We start from the raw sequence: 20074 nt of genomic DNA, 5'->3' as shown, positions 1-20074 counted from the left end.
AATACATTTCATTATCACAGATGCACATTGTACTGATAAATGTTCTGTATGACACCACCTTCTGTTAACTTCTGTATGGCACATTACTCAATAAGTCTCATAAGATTAATACAAGATGAGGTATGTGAAAAATGCATGTCATCATGTGGCTTAAGTAGTGCCATAAATGCTGGGTTCAAATCTATATATTTTTAAGTACCAGCGAAAGTGTTTATCCTTACTTTCAAGATTTAGTTGAATAAGGTCACCAATTAGATAAATTAGCAAACAGCTTAATGATTTTTTTTTGCTTCATCCTTTGCACGATGCTTGGCATTGCAAGTCAACGATTGTCAGTAGTTGGCATTAGTGAATGACAGTTCATGTCCCAAAGCAAAAACTCTAAAATTTCTTTTACATGTGCAGAGACTTATCAGTCTTTCAAACGAGACTGGCACTGCTGCACTTTCAGGTATTACTCTGGACAGCACTTATTACATAAAATGCACCTGCTATGTAACTGTCTCTATGATTCACTGTATTAATGCAGTAAGTTCTGCAGAACAGCACAAATAATCCAGGTACTGAATCCAGATTACAGATTGTTTTAATGTAAGGGTTCAGAATAAAGGCTTGTCTTTTACTTTTTGTTGTATTTAAAAACAAAGTGCAACTGGCAAGTTACAAATGGAAACTTGCAACACAAGTCTGTCTAAGGAATGCTAGATTGGTTAACTCTCCTCTTTGTCAAGTGTGTTAATCATAGCATTAATTATAGTAAATTTAAAGTGTAACTTACATATCCATGCTGCTAACAATAGTTCTTAGTATGAAGTATTACTCGGTACAATTAGCTGTAACAGGTGTTAGGCAAATCATTAAGAGGTGAGCAGCACATTTTTCAGCATATGTCTGCAATGAAATAAGATTTATCATTAAACCAGGAGTATATTGTACTGACATATGTGGTGTAGACTTTTAGAGGCCAATGTGGTGCAGCGGTTAGCATTCTTGCCTCAAAGCAAGAGGTTCTCCTGTTTGATTCTCAGCTGGAGCACCTTCTGTGTGGAATCTGCATGTCCTCCCCACGGTCAAGGGACATTTAAAGACATGCAGGTAGGTGTGTGTGTGTGTGAATGGGTGTGCCTTCTTTGAAAGTTGGGCATCGGGCTGGCAACTCGGCACCATAAAAATCCACTGACAATCATTAGCGGATCAGAGTTCTGCTGTGGTGACCCCTAACTGGGAAAAGCCGAAAAACATTACTATATGTAGTATAGACTTTTATGTACTGTAAAGCCTGTAGGGCACCTTCCTCAATAGGTATTACAGTGTATTACAAACATTACTGAAATCTGTGGAAAGTAAACTTTCTCACATTAATTATTTGCCTTAAAAAATTAATCCAATAAATGAACACTTCAAAGTGCATTACATAAAGGTTGCCAGAATTAGGTCTATTTCCAGTCATGTTATTACATCCCAGTTTACTCCATGAAAATGTTAGTTTTTCTCTGGCATTAACAATACAGAGAGTAAAGCATTCTCACTTTATTTTTTTATCATAAGTTCAATTCACAGGTGCTGTCTTTCAGTTTGTAAAATTAATGTCCCTCCAAGGCATTGTGTCCTACTTAAAATAAATGTATCTAAGAGCAACACTGAATGAAACCAACATAACTGAAAATGTTATGCCTTATTAGTCTGATACAAGGCACCATTTATGAATGCCATCTGCCATACCTGAGAGGGGTCTATATTAAATCATAAAACGCTTAGAAAAGCAAACAATGATTTATTGACCCCATGTAAGCGAAAGCTTACAAACTCAAACACTTAGAACAGTGATTTTTTTTCCAAGGGAAAAAAAAAAAAAAAAAAAAAAAACAGTTAAAACATGGAGAACTTCACCTCCCACCCCCCTACTTAAATATACCAACTCCGAGATTGCACTACAGTGGTGAAAACAGCAAAGCAATGGATGCAGCCAAGCAATTTCTTTCCCATGGAAAGAATTTGCTTATATGCCGCTTCATCATTTTGCCTTTTTGTCTTTTCAAGTTTGACCAAGACGCATTTGAAAGAATGCATATTCGGTCATCAAATAGGAACCCTCTAAGAGCATGGCCATAGGGGCCAATATATAATTTCAAATGTAAGCCAGATGTCATCATTAAAAACCAGTTGATAAAGTCACTGTGGAATATATATGTGCAACGGTAAGAAGCACAGATGGACAAGTCACACTGCCATGTTTCACACCTGAAGTGTAGTTTGAAGAAATCATACCCAAATTTGATGTTGTCCCACTTATTTGCTTTTTTATCTCACAAATACAGTTATCAAAGTTGTCCATCTTACACACAAGCTAGTACATGAGCAATCTGAATTGGGTGCCAATTTTCTGGCATTTTTCCTGATATCCTTGAGAAAACATAGCAGGCAATGTAGGGGGGTGCTGCTTCATTTGTAGTCCAAAGGTGGTGTCAGGAGAAGTCCAAGATCTTTGTTGGGTTACTCATAAAGTGCTATAGACATAGGCTTTTACAGCAGGACTATACTGCATCCCAGAAGAAGGCAGAGGCTTGGAATAGCTTGTCCAAGGCTGTCACCAGTGCAACTGGCATTCCACACACTGGTAAACTATGTTGATGCTATTATAGTGACATGAAGAAGTGCAAACAGGATGTTTTTCACTGATTGGAGGAATATTTTTAAACCAATAGCCCACCTCAGTTGTATAAGTATACGGCCCATCAGCAGCCAATACAATACTACGGCTTGCTAACACATACATGTTGGCATATCTTTTTCTGTTTACTATTCTGCACAGCTTCTGAGGAGATGTAAAGGAATCAGGAAGCAAATCAGAAGGGACTGTCACTCCTCAGAGAGACACAGGTTAAGTATGGCATGAATGCTAGCCATGTCATCATACATCAGAATTGTAATTCACTTTATCAGTTTGGAGGGAATCACTCAACTGAGCAGGCATATTGTACATATATATATCATGCATACATACTTGTTCTTGAGCATTGCATTAGGCAATGTGTAAATCAATGTATCCATGTGTGGATGTTTAAATCCAAGCAACATCAATTAGCTTTCATGACATAAAATAAAATAAATGTTCTGTAATCAGTATACAATAATAGTGCAATATTTGTAAATGGACATTTCTTTAACTGGAATACATAAATCAGATATGCAGTAATCACAAAACTATTTGCTTTTTGTCTCTCATAACAATGAGATTAATGTGCCTTTTAAGATGCATGTATGATTTCACATTAATTTCTAGATATTAATATATTTATATGTCAATTTAGATAGAATGTGAAATATTAAAATGACATGGCATTGATGATACTTTTTATCTTTTCTCTTGCTCCCACCCTATTTCTCTCTCTCTCCCTCACTTTTTTTGATCATTTGCAACATAACTTCTACTACAATATAAATGACTACCAGCATGGGGAGCTTGAATGGCCACAGGGGATTGGATTGAAATTCCTACACCAAAGGCAGCATAGATGCCCATCATGTCTAGATCAGAACCCAGAAGGTGCCTACCAGAAATGGTGTTAGTGGACTTAGAAATTACATCACCCATCAGGAGCTGATAGGGCTTGTAGAAGGCATAATAGAGAGGGGCCTTTGTGTCCACATCATCACAATAAAGAACGTTTTGCATTGAACAGCCAAATAGATGCCCTGAATGACATTGCCCCAAGTATCTGTGACAGAAGACATTGATGAAAGTTCTGAGAGTGATAACTAGATTCTCATTGTACTCATACTGGATGAGACTGCACCTCTAATGTCCCCTACCTATCCCCACTCATGGTACCCACCCAACCATTTGTGGTTATCACCATCACTGAATGTCTTGTATGTCCTGTATGTCTGCACCTAGTAACTAACTTGCCATACCTACCTAACCCTCTTATTCTTAAATGCCTTCCCAAACATTCCTGTTCACCCAAAACATGTAAATAATGGGCAGCTATACCATACATAGCTCTCCATTTCACCTATGTGTGTGTCTGTCACACCTGATTTTGCCCAGCTAGCCAAACAACATTATTACATTGCCACACACATTTGATGTGGTGACTTTACAGATTCCCCAAATTATTTGCAGAAGTGTACCTTTGTCATGTGAAGAAGTGGATAGATATGGTGTTCTCTCACCACCACCGTCCATATTCCGTTATTCTGCCCTCTGTGTCCAGTACTGTGCTTTCCCCATATTTTCAACATTGTCCTACCAACCCCTTTTCACAACTTTAATATGGACAATAAATAGAATCACACACAATGCACATGGCCAGAGATAGCCTGTAAAACAAACTCTCAGTTGTGGTCTTCACCATTTGCATGATGCTTGGCATCATGCAGAAGTGATAAATGAAAGAAAATGGTGTTTCACGTCCTATGGCAATAACTGAAGATTTTACCTTCAGCTTCAGTAATACAGTTCTCATTGTGTAACTGTATATCTCTGCCCACAAACCAGAACTGATGGCAGTATGAGGAGAAAGCATAGTATGTTGAATCTGCTGCTGAGTTGAATGTTTACCATATGGGATGTTTCAGTTTGCATTACTGTTATGAAGTATGATGGATACATAATCACTCATTTGAAAGTACTGTTATTGTTATTGTTCCTTAAAAATGTGTGAGTTTTACTATTAGCACTATGAGTTGTTTTGTGGTCTGTTCAGATAATGCTCTAGTCCACAGAATGTTGCTGCAGATTAAAGGTGTTCAGATGTAACATTACTATTTTTTTTATTTCTCAAAACAGTCCCCCTTGTGAAATAATGGATGCATATGTCATTCTAGAAACAGTATCATACCCATTCCTTTTAGTAGTTAATGGTTATCTCCCTCATTCTCTACCATAAGTGCATGACATCTGCACAAAGAAAAACCTAATGGGCTAGGGGAAAAAGACTCAAACGTTATGCACACATTGTCATTATTGCTCCTATACATTTAGGAAAGTGTTGGAATAAAATGTTTAACATTACAGTAGATGCCCTGTTATCCAGTATCATTGGGATCAGCCCATAGGCTGGATAAATGAATGTCTGTTTAATCAGAAAAAGCATACAAAATAACATTTATAGGTCAGAAAATCAGGAAGCATTTATAGGTCAAAAATGAACTTGCAATATAAGTTTGTTTTTGTATTGATATTTTAACAATTTAAGATTAAAGCAATAGGCCAAGATGTTCTGAAGTGCTCAGAGGAGGGAAAAGTGTGTTCTTTTCTGCTGTCTGTTGCTATGGTTACAGCAGAAAGTTGAAGGCCGGTTAAAAAGGAGTCTAGTTAAAAGCAGGCCGGATAAGGAGTCTACTATAGCATGTATTGTCTGAAGAATATGAAGTCTGACACATGGATGTCTGTTAATATGTGGTGGCTGCAGTGCTCAGTAATTTGAAAGAAAATAGCAAACTGCATACGAAACGCAATGTCATGCATTAAACACATGGACTGTCATACCATCCATATGATGAACACTTTACTACACTGATCATGACAACTATGCAAATGATGAGACAGAGGCCATTAGCACAGCATACCCACATATTCTAAAATGGCTAAGAATCTGAACTGTCAAGAGTTTGTACTCCTTATTTACACAAAGCTTGGCATGGAGCACCAGGGGCCAGTGCTATTTCTCATTCTAACTTCAAAAACATGAAAATATAATTATGCACGCATTAATACTTTGCCATTAGTAGCGAAATGAGTATGGTGTTTGTGCACCTCAGTAAGTGATACTGACAAAAGAAATCAATGTCAGCAGCTTGCATTATTTTAATGGTCTGTTGTCATCAACATATGATGAGTTGTCTGTGATTCTGCCTACTCAATATATATTTGGAACACATTAGCCTTGCAAAGGATTTACAGTGGTGTGGGACCTTTGTTCACATGCTTGCTGAGTCGTATTAAGTAGTGCATTTTCATATATTTGATGTGTTTTATTTACCTTAAACATTGTACACAAATTACAAAATCTTCACTGCTACACCAAGATTTGCATGCAATAATCCTGACATGAACTGTCAGGAATGCTTGAGTAATGGTACTCCACTGTTTGATAACTGTGATTATCATCCATTATATACATGTGCAATACACTGTAATATGAAACACCTAGATATAATTCCTGCTACCCCAATGTCCATGAATGAAGTAATGTATGAGTTATTTCTGCAGTATGCAATGAATTGTGATCAATACATTGACGGTTTGTCTGACTGTCGAGAAACATTCCTATTCACCCAGATGTGATGTACAAAGTACAAGTATGTGCCATCCAACACTTGTAGTAAGACTTCCCCTATAGCACCAATCATTGATAGAATTTACTACAGCTTGTGTATTTAAGTAGGTGGATGTTTGTATCCAGCAAAGAGTGACTAGTAAGGAAATGTTTGTGACTCTAGTGCTAGGTAAGAATGGCTTACTCAACAGATTTGATTTGTACACTTCCACCCAAGAGAAGCATTTAGAACAGGATAGGGATCCCCCATCAAAGTCATTCTCTTTTAGCCCAAACATCTATTTTGCAACACAGTGATGAAGTCATCTGTTCAAATGTAGTGTTGCCACCTATTGGGATTCTGAAAACCAGACCAAAGCCATGCAACCTGTTATGCCCATGGCTCTTCCCAGGCCCAAACGATCCTGGCCACCACCATGCCCATTTTATGACATAAAATGCATACATCATTAGGGTGGAATGTCCCTTTTAATCCATTTTCTCATGCCATGCCTAAGCTATGTAGCATTACTCTTTTTTCTTTATTGTGGAGTATCTTGGACTCCACCTCATAGCTTTAGCGATGCTTTTTGTGAAAAAAAGACAGTGGCTACTTTTTAACAAACTCAGGCATTCTGTCGATGCTTCTACACAGAATGCTGGAGTTTGTACAGTGTATTCTGGACTACCAGAGAATCATTCTGATTTCCAGATAGTCCAGAAAAATACAGGATAGGTGGCAATCCTAGTCAAATGTACAGTATCTCGAAATGATAATAAGAATTCTTATGTGGTGCCAGAAATTAATACAATGTACTCTATACACTGTGTACTTAGATAAGTAGGTGTTTGAATCCAGCAATCCCTGATTAGAGTGTCTGTGTGTGAGTGACTCTAGTGCTTGGTAAGACTGATTTAAGCAGCAAATGTGATGTGTAAATTTACACCAGGAATAGGGTCTCTCATCAGTTTCAGTCCATTTTAGCTTAAACATCTGCTCTGCAACACACTGATAACATCTGTTCTAATGCTCTCTATTGCACTCTTGCAATAAGACTTTTTCTGTGGTGCCAACCATCAATTGAATGCAATCTGGATTGTGTACTCAGGTAGGTGTTTGAATTCAACAATGACAGACTAGTGTGAGTGTATGACTTTAGTGCTGGATAGGACTGGTTTAAGCACCAAATGAGATATGAAGTGTAAATTTATAGCAGAAGAAGGATCTCTCATTAGTTTCCACCCTTTAACCCAAATATCTGCTTTGCAACACGCTGATGAGGTCATCCATTCAAATGTAGTCTACCTCATATTTGAAGTACAACTTATTTTGTGCCATCAGAGATTGATACAAAGTTCTAAACCTTGTGGACTTAGGTACACAGGTGTTCAAATATGCCTTGACTAAACAGTAAAAGTCTGTGTTACTACAGTGACGGGATGAATGGATTAACTGATAAATGTGGTGTGTGCACCTCCACTCAGGCAAAGCCTTGACACAGAAGAAGCCTTATACTTCTCTTTTAAGCCATGCACATGCCTTGCAACATAATTATGATGTCATGCCTTAAGATATGTTCTGCCTCACACTTGTAGTACAGCTTCAATTGTGGCATGCGATTAATACACAGTTATCTAGTTGTGGACTTAGATAAGCAGCTGTTGAAATCCAACAAGGTCAATATAATGTGTTTGTGAGTGTAATGACATGAAATACTGCCTTATCCAACATTCCCCAAAATCTTTTCATCTCTTTTACATTAAGCATAGGCCATTCACCACAATGATGAAGTCAACCCATTCAAATATGTGTTCTGTGACTCTTGAGGTAAGACTTTTTTGTGGGCATACATTATTTATTATTTGTTTACTGGGAAAGTCTGATTTTGAAAAAAAAACAATTTTAAGCAGTGGCCCAGGGAGAAATGCTCCAGATGCATGACTTTGCAATGAGGGAGGAAAGCCGAGCACCTGGAAGAAACCCACATGAATGCAGGGAGGCCATGCAGACTCCACACGGGAGGCACTCCAGCTGAGTATCAAACTGGAGAACCTCTTGCTGTGAGGCAACAATGCTAACCACTGCACCATCCGTTAATAGTGGCAGCTACAGCACATGGACTTAGGCATCTTTTCAAATGTAGTAATGTATGTATATTTAGGAAAACAATAGTTACAGACAGGAATAGCTAACCCAGCAGGTGTTAATATGGCTAACTCACAGTTCTGTGAGCAGAAACAAGGCTAAAATCTTTAGATCCCCTCAAAATACTTTTTAAGGGATACATGGCCATTCAAAACATTGCTTAGGTCAGACTTTCAAGTGTGTCTTTTCTGAGTCATGTATCTTAAAGTCTGATTTAGCATGAGCAGTTAGTACACAGCTCCCTTGAATATGGACATAGATAAGTAAGGGTTTGAAACTGGTAATGTATGTCTGTCAGGCAATAGTGACAGACAGGAGTGTCTTACCCAAATGATGGTGATATGGCACACTAACAATTTACAGTGACCGTGACATTTACAGCTAAGACTACAATTTATGGGATCCATAACCATTCCAGCAGACTACTGATATAATTCCATCAGGTGGGCTTTCATGACAAATCAAATTTAATTAATTCTGTGTCATCCACTGTTTTTTTTTTGTTTTTTTTTTTTAACAAGAAACATTTTTATTAAATTATCACTTAAGACATAGGCAATCATACATTTATAAGTGAAACCAAACCATACTGACATTTCTTCAGAGCTTCCTTGTGTCTTGCTTGCTTTTGCACAGGTTTGCGCTCAGTGTACTGGAGCTGCTCAGCATTAGGAAACTTTAGCCAGAGGTCTGGAGTGCATCTGCACTGAAATACAAGGCATCCAATCAATAAAAACTGAAAAATAAGTATGTTTTTTGCCAGCACTGCACTTTACTAAGTGTATTTAATTGAATTACTGCTTTATTTTTGCTGCTTGTGACTAAGTCCAGCTAGTCCACTTCATTCCCAAATACCACGTTCAAAAAAATCCTGCCACAATGGATGGGCAGTTTCCCATCATGTCTCCTGTCAATTTGATTGATATGGGTATCTTGTGGCAGTGTAGCATTTGTTTCATGTATACTGACACCCATTTATTCCTAAAGCAAACTAACACCCTATGTGAGAGATGCAAATACACTTTGGAAATGGAGTCAATTCTCTCATGTAAAAACAAACTAGACATCAAAAAAGTTGTTAACACACATGCTTCACCTCTCACACTAACCGCACCTCTCACACAAAATAAGATCATGACACATAAACCCACATATGCAGAGGTACTCACAAAAAGCCTACCAAAAGAAGAGAGACCTCCCAAATGCACACTACCCACACTCACCACTAAGTAAAAAGAAACCACTACAAATACCAACACATATACATGTGTCTCAACAAATTAGTTCCTAAGGCAAAGCACATCAAATGTCTTGGTCATAGATGACTCCATAGTGAGACACACAGATTCCCCCCTCACCAGACTGGACAAGGTGAAGGTCAGAATCAACTGCCTATCAGTTGCCAGTATCCAAGAAATTATGCATGCAATTAAGCCAGTATCAGTCAGCCTGTGAGGATATGGTAGACAAACCTTGCTGCTTTGATAGGGATGTCTGCATTTGTCTCCCCTAGGCTTTCAGATCCTGGCAAAGTCCCTTTCCCCCCCATAGTGCCTTTTTAGGCAATGTCAAAACAACAAATTTACAAATGTAAAAAAAATCTAACTGAGACAAACTCATGGTCATGTTTTTTAATGCTAGAAGTTTAAACATGAAACTGCACTCCCTGGAAGCACTCCTCACCTTAGATGATGCTGATGTCTGTGCAGTTACTGAAGCAAGATTCAATGCCACTGAGAGCACTCCAGCCATGCAAGTCTAAAATGCCTTCCACACATTCAGACCTCAAAATGACTATAACGGAACCAAAGGTGGGTGTGTATTCATTTTCATTAAAACCAAATACACTTTGAGACTGGTCAGGTAGCATGGCTTACTTGAACTGCTCCCTGTCCAATTAACTACTGGGAAAGTACCATACTACAAAAAAAAAAAAAAACACACCAAAGGCCAGCACCGAAAGTTCCAAATCCCAAAATTTATTTAAAGTAACCTAGTGCTACATAAGCACTAAAGTAACAGCTCGATCCTCATACTAGTTTCGGAAAAAACCTTCTTCAGTGAGGAAGAAAGACATAATGACTACTCACTGGTAAGCATAGATGCTTATGAATAACTCGGGACCAATGAAAAACAGGAGCACATAATTTATGTGCATACGTAGTGAGTAGCAAAAAGTTACATTCCAAAACAAAACAAAATACACCTCCATAAGCAATACATATCATTTAAGTGCAATCATAGGCATGAATGCCAAGAAGTGTCAGAAAATGTTGGAATAAAAACAGTCTGTTGATCATCTATATCTATCAATGCGAAATATAACAAAACAGTATCTCATACTTGTTGGAAATATGTAATACATAACACAAAACACTGTGACAGGTATATAAACTGTCTATAATATGTCTAACAAAATATAACAAACAATATCTCATGCTTGCTGGGACATGTATAATGCATAACCCAAAACACTGTGACCGGTGTATAAACTGTCTAAAGCATGTTTGAGGTAAAAATTATCTAACTATATAATATGTTATATAAAAAAAAATTTTATATAAAAAAAAAAATTTTATATAAAAAAATTTTTTGAGTCCAATGATAGCCAAAGGGCTGGCGCAATAACCAGTGTAACAATGCAATAAACCTATCTAGAACTGATAGTTGACAAAGGTCAAAAACGAATACCAATGAAGAGTAACAAGCTCTTATTATAATTATAATATATTATATAGTTAGATAATTTTTACCTAAACATGCTATAGACAGTTTATACACCGGTCACAGTGTTTTGGGTTATGCATTATACATGTCCCAGCAAGCATGAGATATTGTTTGTTATATTTTGTTAGACATATTATAGACAGTTTATATACCTGTCACAGTGTTTTGTGTTATGTATTACATATTTCCAACAAGTATGAGATACTGTTTTGTTATATTTCACATTGATAGATATAGATGATCAACAGACTGTTTTTATTCCAACTGGCATTCATGCCTTTGCTACTATGCACATAAATTATGTGCTCCTGTTTTCATTGGTATTCATAAGCATCTATGCTTACCAGTGAGTTGTCATTATGTCTTTCTTCCTCACTGAAAGTGCTTATGTAGCACTAGATTACTAAATAAATTTTGGGATGCTGGCCTTTGTGTGTTTTCATGTTTGGTTGGGGTGGAGTGTTTGTAAAGTACCATACTACATCATTGCTATCTATAAATCCCCCACCATGTACCAGGATAAGCACACTGGCTACCTTGATTTACTGGAATCCCTTGCCATACAGCCCAACACCTTAGTCATGGGAGATTTCAACTATCTTTCCATAGACTGGGGGACATACACAAGCAAAAACACACTCGCTCAGAGGTTCCTGGACATTGTTAACAAAAATGCTCTTGAACAGATAGTCTTCTGTTCTGGACATAGTACTCATCAACATGGGGAGGTCACTGTACTTCCTTATCCATGATGTGCTCCCTGGTTAGGTCAGACCACGTATCAGTCTCGTTTGAAGTAACTACTGGAACTGGCACCCTCACAGGAACAAAAATTATAAAAAAAAATTATCAAAGCTAACTACAGCCTACAAAGTGATGGTATAAAAAGCTTCATACCACAAGCAAGCACAGACATCAATGATGACTATGCAGAAGTGTATGGAAATGCCCTATTATAAACACTTAAGCAAATGCATAAACTCTGATGTACGTGACTGGATCAAAACCAGGCCTTCCCATTAAAAACAAAAAACAAAAAAAACCACAGTGGACTTCAAGTATAAATAGTTTATATAAGAGGAAGAAACTGTTGTCCAAAAGCAAGAGGGATATCACTCTGCAGAGGAAGACTTCCATCCTAAGCCTAAACAAGAAAATCAGAAATCTTGTAAAGTCTTTGAAAGCAAATTATGAGACTAAAATCACATCCCTAGTCAAGGATAATCATAAGACATTCTTTAACTATGTCTGAAGAGTAAAAGGGAATGCCTAGTTGTACAAAACTGGTTGTAGATTGGATCACTCATACTACACTGGAAGAAGTCGCCAACCTGCTAGCTGACAGATTCAGTGGAAACTTCACCCTCCTATCCACCACCTAGCATACCCCAAAGCATACCTAAAACCAGCCCTCTGCCTACTATCCCTAGAGAACAGGTCATCTCTGCACTCGCTAAGGCCAAACACATGGCCTCAGTGGGAACACATAATATTCCAGGTTGATTACTAAACAATCTAAAACAATATCTAGCAGACCCACTTGGCATTCTCTTTAATCATAGATTAAAAACTGGCTATGTTTCTACAGAATTGATAACAGCAACAGTAAACTCCTACACAAATGGGGACCATCAAATGACCCTGGGAGCTACAGACCCATAAGTCTAACAAGCTTCATCTGCAAGGCCATGAAAATAATTATCATGGACCTTATCAATAAGTACATAGTTGACCTCCAAATGCTGGAACTAACCCAGTTTGGCTTTGTTAAGTGTAAATCATGCTTATTAAATTTGGTGGACTTCTTTGTGAATATCACAAAAGTCATGGATGAAGGCAAGACAGTGCACACTGCTTATCACAACTTTGCCAAGGCTTTTGACACAATTGTTTACTCTGGCATCATTGAGAAACTCTCCCAAATAGAGATTAACTCTTACTTTACTAAATGAGTAGTCAACTGGCTCACCAACAGAGCACACTTTGTCAAAATTGTTGACTCCACCTCCACCATTAGATCCATCACCAGTGGAGTACCACAGGGTTCTGTGCTTGACACCTTACTGTTTTATATCTATTTCTCTGATGTCCAGGCCAAAGCAGATGGCCTTTGACTCACCGACTTCACTGGTAATTATAAACTGGGAGCAATCATTGCGTCCCCCAATGATGTCAACATATTATAAGAAGGGCTAACACAAACAAATGATTAGTGCCAAAGCCATGGTCTAAAACTAAATGCCAAAAGCAAAAAATGCATTATTATTCCCTTTGGCAAAACAGAATTCCCTACAACTTACAATATTGACAGCACCCCCTGAGTTCCAACCCAGTAGTACAAGATTTGAGAACATAGATTAATACCAATCTGAACTTTGACCACCAAGTTTCTACAGTGTTAAGGAAAGCCTTTTTCATAGTGCACCTCATAAGCAAGGGGACAGCATCCAGGTCAAGGGATGTTATAACTGCACTGTACTCGATCCTCACCAGACCACTAATAGAGTAAAATGCTCCCTTTTGCATGTACCTCACCAGATACCTGCAGCAGTTGAAAGACCTCAGGGCCTCCAAGCCATGGCCTACATGGATGGGATGAAAGCTCTGTCCTTTACTCTGTATCTTATAGGCCCCTGAGAGGTGAATTGTGCCTGACATATAGGACAATATCCAACCCTGCCCTTATTGAAATGCTGCACATCCGTAAGTCATATGGCACAAGAATCAGTCACTCTTGGGATTTCAACCTACCTTGTGACATTAACAGAACATGCTTGAGACACAAATAGGGCTCTCAGAGACTGATGCTTCTCTGGAATAGACTTCCTATTCACCTAACACAGAGCTCCTCACTAATCCTATTCATACGCAACTTAGATAATTGAATGTCAGACTGGAAATTTACCCCTGGGGTGACACCCATGTTTCTCATGGACAGGGGTAGCCAATGTTGATCATAGACCTGCTCTGTTCATAAATATGCTATGTGAACTACCAAAAAAGAACAAAGGTTAGGTTTGTAAAGGCTCTAGGGCTGCTAGTTTAGTAGCCTCTTATGAACCTATAATCGTAGTTGCAAGCATTATACATCACAAACCATATAATGCATCACTTATAATATACCCAGTTATTGTCAAACATTACATAGTTCATTTAAATCCTGCCTTCTTTTAAACCTCATTCCTCCCTTGTATGTATTGTTCCCATGTTTCCCATGTTTTCTATGTAATTTGCTCCTACCCTTTGCTAAAGATCCCAATTCCAGTTGTTTTATCTCTGTTATATATTCATTACTTCTAGCACAATTGGTTTAGACTTTGATTTCCATTTTCTAGTAATTCATTTTTAGGCAGCTACCATAATTAGACTCAATGAGGCTTTATTATCCCCGAGATTCAATAAACTCTGTGCAGGAATAGTGCTATTCCTGCACGGAGTGAACCGTGTCCATGTCCATACAGCCTTAACAGCAGTGTGCCTTGCATGTTCATGAAAGCTCGCTACTGATAAGTGCTGTATGGACACGAACAGTGAATGAGTGCAGGGGGTGTGTTCTATCAGTGCTCTCACAGTTAACACAACTCGTGCACTCAGAAAGTGTTGTATGGCACTTTATAAAACTAAAGTGGCATAATATTAGAGAATTTCTCTAATATTATGCCAGTATTTCAGTGTCCGTGGACAGTGAAATGAAATAAATGAGTATTTCAGTCTCTAGGGACACTGAAATACATACAGGAGCAGGAAAGCAATGCAGGGGGTGTGCGACAGGTTCTGTGACACACACCCTGCATTGTAAAAGTGCAGTAGACACCTCACAACTGTTAAAGCAGGAAATGTGGACAAAGGCACAAATAATGGGAGGACAACTCCCTAAAAATAGGGACACCTCCTAAATATTGCTCTCACAAACTTAGAAAGTCGATAAAAAACAGGTTATGCATTAGCATAAACTTCCAAAGGATAGAAGACTGAAAGTCAAATGTATGCCATTATTTCCTGACTGCAGTCCATGTAGACAAAGGCACAAATAATGTGGGGACAAAGCCCTAAAAATAGGGACATATCATAAATATTGCTCTTACAAATGTGCAATGTTGATAGAAAATGGTTATGCAGTAGCATGAATTTCCAAAAGATAGAAGTCTGAAAGTCTAATGTATGCCATTATTTCCTGACTGCAGTCCTCAATGACTTGTCAGAAAACCACAAAACTCACTATATAACATAATAATATAATATTTTTTTTTCCACGCTAAGGAATGTTTAAGCATAGCTGAGAGGGTGTGTGCATTATGGCCCTCTGCTTAGCATTGCTTAAACATCCCATAGGAGATAAATAAAAATATACAGCTGAAATTCCCCGACTGAGATAGTGTAGTGGTTAGAGTCCCAGCTTTCTTTGCAGATGTTCATGGTTTGAGTACCAAGATAGGCAATTTATTTTTACATGGGAAAGCAGTGTTAAAATTATTTTTTTCAACTTAAATTATGTAGTAACTGTTTTCTGTCAACCAGGGTAGTGTAGCTGGTGTAAAATGGAAGTGTGAGTGCATATAGCATGTGAAATTACCCATGTATACACAAGTGTCCCATACAGTATAGTCACACCCCTTGCTAATGTAATGAAAGTACATAAGGGGATGTCATGTAAAGTACATCATATACACCTACTAAATGAAGTCATTATTCTGATAGTTTTTTAAAATGAAAAGTGAGCCATGGTCAGCAATGCCCAACTATGCTTACCAGGATTAAGCATTGCTTAGACATGATGTGATTGCTAAACAGCGGATTTGCGCACTGTTAAGCAAGTGCCCATAGCTGAGCTGAGCGTAATATGCATGCTGACAGCCAAACGATGCATAAACCGGCGTAACCCATTTGCGCTGAGCTGCGCACCATGCCAACAAGCTAACCGACGGGCAACGTTGAGCAAGCTGTATCAAAACTGCCTTTACACAGACACACCTCCTAGCCTGTGCAGACAGTCATAAAATATAAAAAGCAATGGCCAGGCTCGAACCCAGGATACCATGCACCATAGTCAAAGTACTGAACCACTAAGCCATGACAGTTGCACTTAGAAATGCAGTAATAGCGTATATATAGGAATGAATAGAAAGAGGAGCATGATAAAACAGGTTTTGTGAAGCTGATACAATTCCAAAATGGCCAATCACAGATAAGTGTGGGAAAAACGGCATATATAAGCCCCATAGGCGGGAATGCACAGCATAACCGATTGTGGAACCAACTTGCAGCCAGGATGGCAGGTGTAGGAGAGGGTAGTGGGTGGGGCATTGAGGAGTCCAAATATATGGCTCCTCTTCCATGATCATGAGGCCCAACTCATGCAGGGCCAGGTCCTGTGGGGAGCATATAGGGCTGAGGCATGGGACCGGTTGGCACATGATTTCACCAGTGCCACAGGAATACCAAGGACTGGTGAACAGGTCCATCACCACCATGCGGACCTGAAGAGACGGAAGCAGGACCAACTGAACAGTTGGATCCAGGAGGCCCGGCAAATGCCCAACGCCCCACTACTGAGTAAGTTACATGTAATTATTTATGTAAGAAATTAACCTAGCTGATATTATGGAGATGTGTATTCCAATATTACTTCATTTATATTACAGCTGCGGGTGTCTGTTCCATGAACCGTCGAGCCTATGCCGATAGGCTGGTGCGGTTGCACCACCAGGCAGGTCAGTAATTCTCTCCCTGTAACTGTAAAAAAATATATAAGTATGACAGTTTGCAAAAGAGTGCAGTGTAGTCACTTAAAATGTGCAAGTAACAGTGTAAGAGAGTTTGCAAGTATTGCTTGATTACAAAAGTGTGATGCAGCCTGTAATCCAAACATAAAAATGAAACAAGTCTGAAATAAAGATGTCCCACCTGTAATATAATAGTACATAACCTGCAGCAGGCTGAAAAGTACAGCTACAGAAGCTGAATAAAACACATGTGTGAAATATATCCCTGTTTAAATTCTGAAACATGACATAAGTGAGACTGTTGGAAAGGATTGTTATAACTAAAAGTAAAACATGTCAATAAAGCCTAGAATTAAGTACCATCCAGAATTGTAAAAATAAAACAAGTGAGAGAGAGTGAGAAAGAGGTATGAATCCACCAATAAAGTAGTAATAACTCCTGAATAAAGTATACTGCAGTCAGTACAGAATGAAATTAATGTGACAGGCAGAACCAAACAGCAACATGTGTTGAAAAAAGTACTGAAGCTGGAATGTGTCCCAAAATCTGGATATGTTGCTCTCAGTTTGCAATATGCAGATAGTATGGTTGTATGAAATACCAAACATCCACAGTTGTCTATAGCCATATAAAGCAAATGTAGCAGGATGATGTAGCTGAACAGAGCCAGATATGAATGTGTATGAATAAATATGAAATGTATATTGATGTAGCAGTAACATTCCTATCACCAACCTGAATTAGTTATCACATAGGAAACTGTAGTCAGACCTGTAGTGTGTATATATCTGCAGCTAGTAGAAATGTACAGCATATGTATAGGTATTTGAAGTTGTTAATGAAATATTTCTTCACCCTACCCTATAACCACAAATAATCCATTCCATGTGAAATGGGTAGGTGCATTCACAATTAACACCCCTGGACATTTGTCCTGTTGGTTCATACATATTTGCATGTACGTTGATGCATGTGCCCTGTTCATACATCGAAACCTGATGGCCTTTTGCCATTAATCAACCCTGCATGTTGTTGGATTGTGTATTGCTGTTCAAATTATGCATGTGTTATGCTTGCTGTTCAATGGCTTGAATTTATGGGTGTTTGGTTAATGGGAATACTAATGCATGCTGTTACAACTAATTGTGAATGGTATTGTACATTACTAACCCAAACTGTCATAACATAATGCAAAACATAGGACGACAGGGAAGGCGGGTTCCAGCGGACCCACCTCTCCCACCTCAGCTGGCGAGTGCACCTGGCAGTAGTGCCCAGGCCGGACCCTCCTCCGGTGGCCCTGTGCCACCTGCGGGTGGAAGCGCTGCAGGGGATGGGGCTCATCCCCCCTCTGCAAGTGTGGCTGGAGGAGAACATCCACTCACCCTCCATAGTGTCCGGACTGTGGTGCGTAGGGAGATCCGACACACTGTGCTTGGGCCCCTACGCCAGCTTGAGGCATGGGTGGCACAACTCACGGGCGTGCCTGCTGCCCGGCCTACACAGCCCCCAGCACAGCCCCATCCTGGGCAGTGAAGGCACAGTGGCAACTGCCCATGGGTGGGGATCTCAGTTCCACTGTTGCCATCTGTGGGCTCATGGGCTCGAGATATCCAAACATCCGTCCCCGTCAATTGTGTAACCCCCCCACATGTGTCATATACCACCCCTGTCTGCATCTTGTTTGTCTTGTCTGTTAACCTCCCCTGCCTACCTCCCCAGCTATACTGACTTCCTGTACCTGATATACCACTCTCACCTAAAAAAAAAAAAAAAAAAAAAAAAAAGGGCACTCTGTACCCACAAAAAATTACGCCCCATACATAGCTGCCCATTTTGCACACATGTCTGCTGGACATGTAAACTGGCAATTACAATTGGCTGTACAACAAATATTATTGTTGTCCTCACACCTCTCTCAGAGGTGGAAGGTTTCAAATTTCACACCAAATTACAAACATATGCACAGCTGTTGCTGACGAAGAAATGGGAAGCTATGGGCCTTTCCTACATCCTTCCTGCAAAACCCGAGCTTGTTTTCCTACTGTCCTACCCTCTTTGTGCCCCCTTTTTCACCACTTTCCTATCTCCTCATTTTTTTTTCTTTAAAAGAAAATAGCGTGGGTGTGCGTGAGAGTAAGCACTTTTAAGCAGTAGTAAGCGGGTGTGTGCTTCTGTGTGCTTAGCTAAGCGTGTGTGCGCGGCTAGCGCAGTGCATGCGTGACCTCCGCAAACCAGAGCTAACCTGCTTACAACTGCTTAAAAGTGCCTTAGTCACTCTGAATGACAAGGCCTGTAGTTTTCTCAGCAGCAAAATAAAATACCTCCCTCAGTCTCGAACCCAGGACCTTGGAAACACTAGTCTGCATGACTTACCACTAAGCCATGACTGCTATACAAGAACATTGTGCTGAAAGAGATATATCATAAAATAGTAGGAATTAATGTAAAGGGACTATAGCAAGTCTAGTACACAAAGCATGTCATGTATATTTACTGTCAAATCTAGTGGATTTGTAAAATAGTACTGTGTGCTGAGAAACAGTCATGCTAGTTGGTAGCTACTAGGTAATAATGTCACATTAGCATCTGGCAAGCCACACACATACTCAGAGCAGGATAAACACTGCCATAGTTGAATAGTTAAGAGATCAGACATAGCAACTGTGACTGAGTTACAGGGATATCCCTGATGTGAAAACAAATGTCAACTGTACCCCACTGACACCCTGTCAAATGTACTAACAGTAGGCAGAAAGGTGTAACTACACATGCAATGGTAACTATGACTGACTGAAGGTATGCACCACCTGCACGGCACACATGGTGTACTAATACATATGCTTGAAATAACCCACAGTCACAACTGCAGAGTATCAGAATATGTCATTGGAGTAACCCACTGCTATGTACCATTCCATGAGGCTGATAAAAGATGCACCGGAGAGTATCTGAGGCCTGCTCAGCAGTATGATCAAATACCCCTGTAAGTGTCAAGGCCCACACCATGGACAGACCAAACTGCATGCAGTAACACCCTACCACAACAAACACATAGGGAATTGCTGCCCAAACAGATTTAGCAAGCATTACAAGCTGTGAATGTAAATGGAAAATAGGAAAGCCATAGCAACACATTACAGGAAAGACACCTAGCAGGCATACAAGGAGTGAATGTAAAGGCCAAATATTGAAGCCATAGCAACAGATTGCA

This window comes from Protopterus annectens, chromosome 1.part0 (assembly GCF_019279795.1).
Source record: "Protopterus annectens isolate FY-2018-M chromosome 1.part0, PAN1.0, whole genome shotgun sequence".
NCBI classification, from domain to species: Eukaryota; Metazoa; Chordata; order Ceratodontiformes; family Protopteridae; genus Protopterus; species Protopterus annectens.
The sequence above is the reverse complement of the archived record's forward strand: the minus strand, read 5'-3'. Positions refer to the sequence as shown.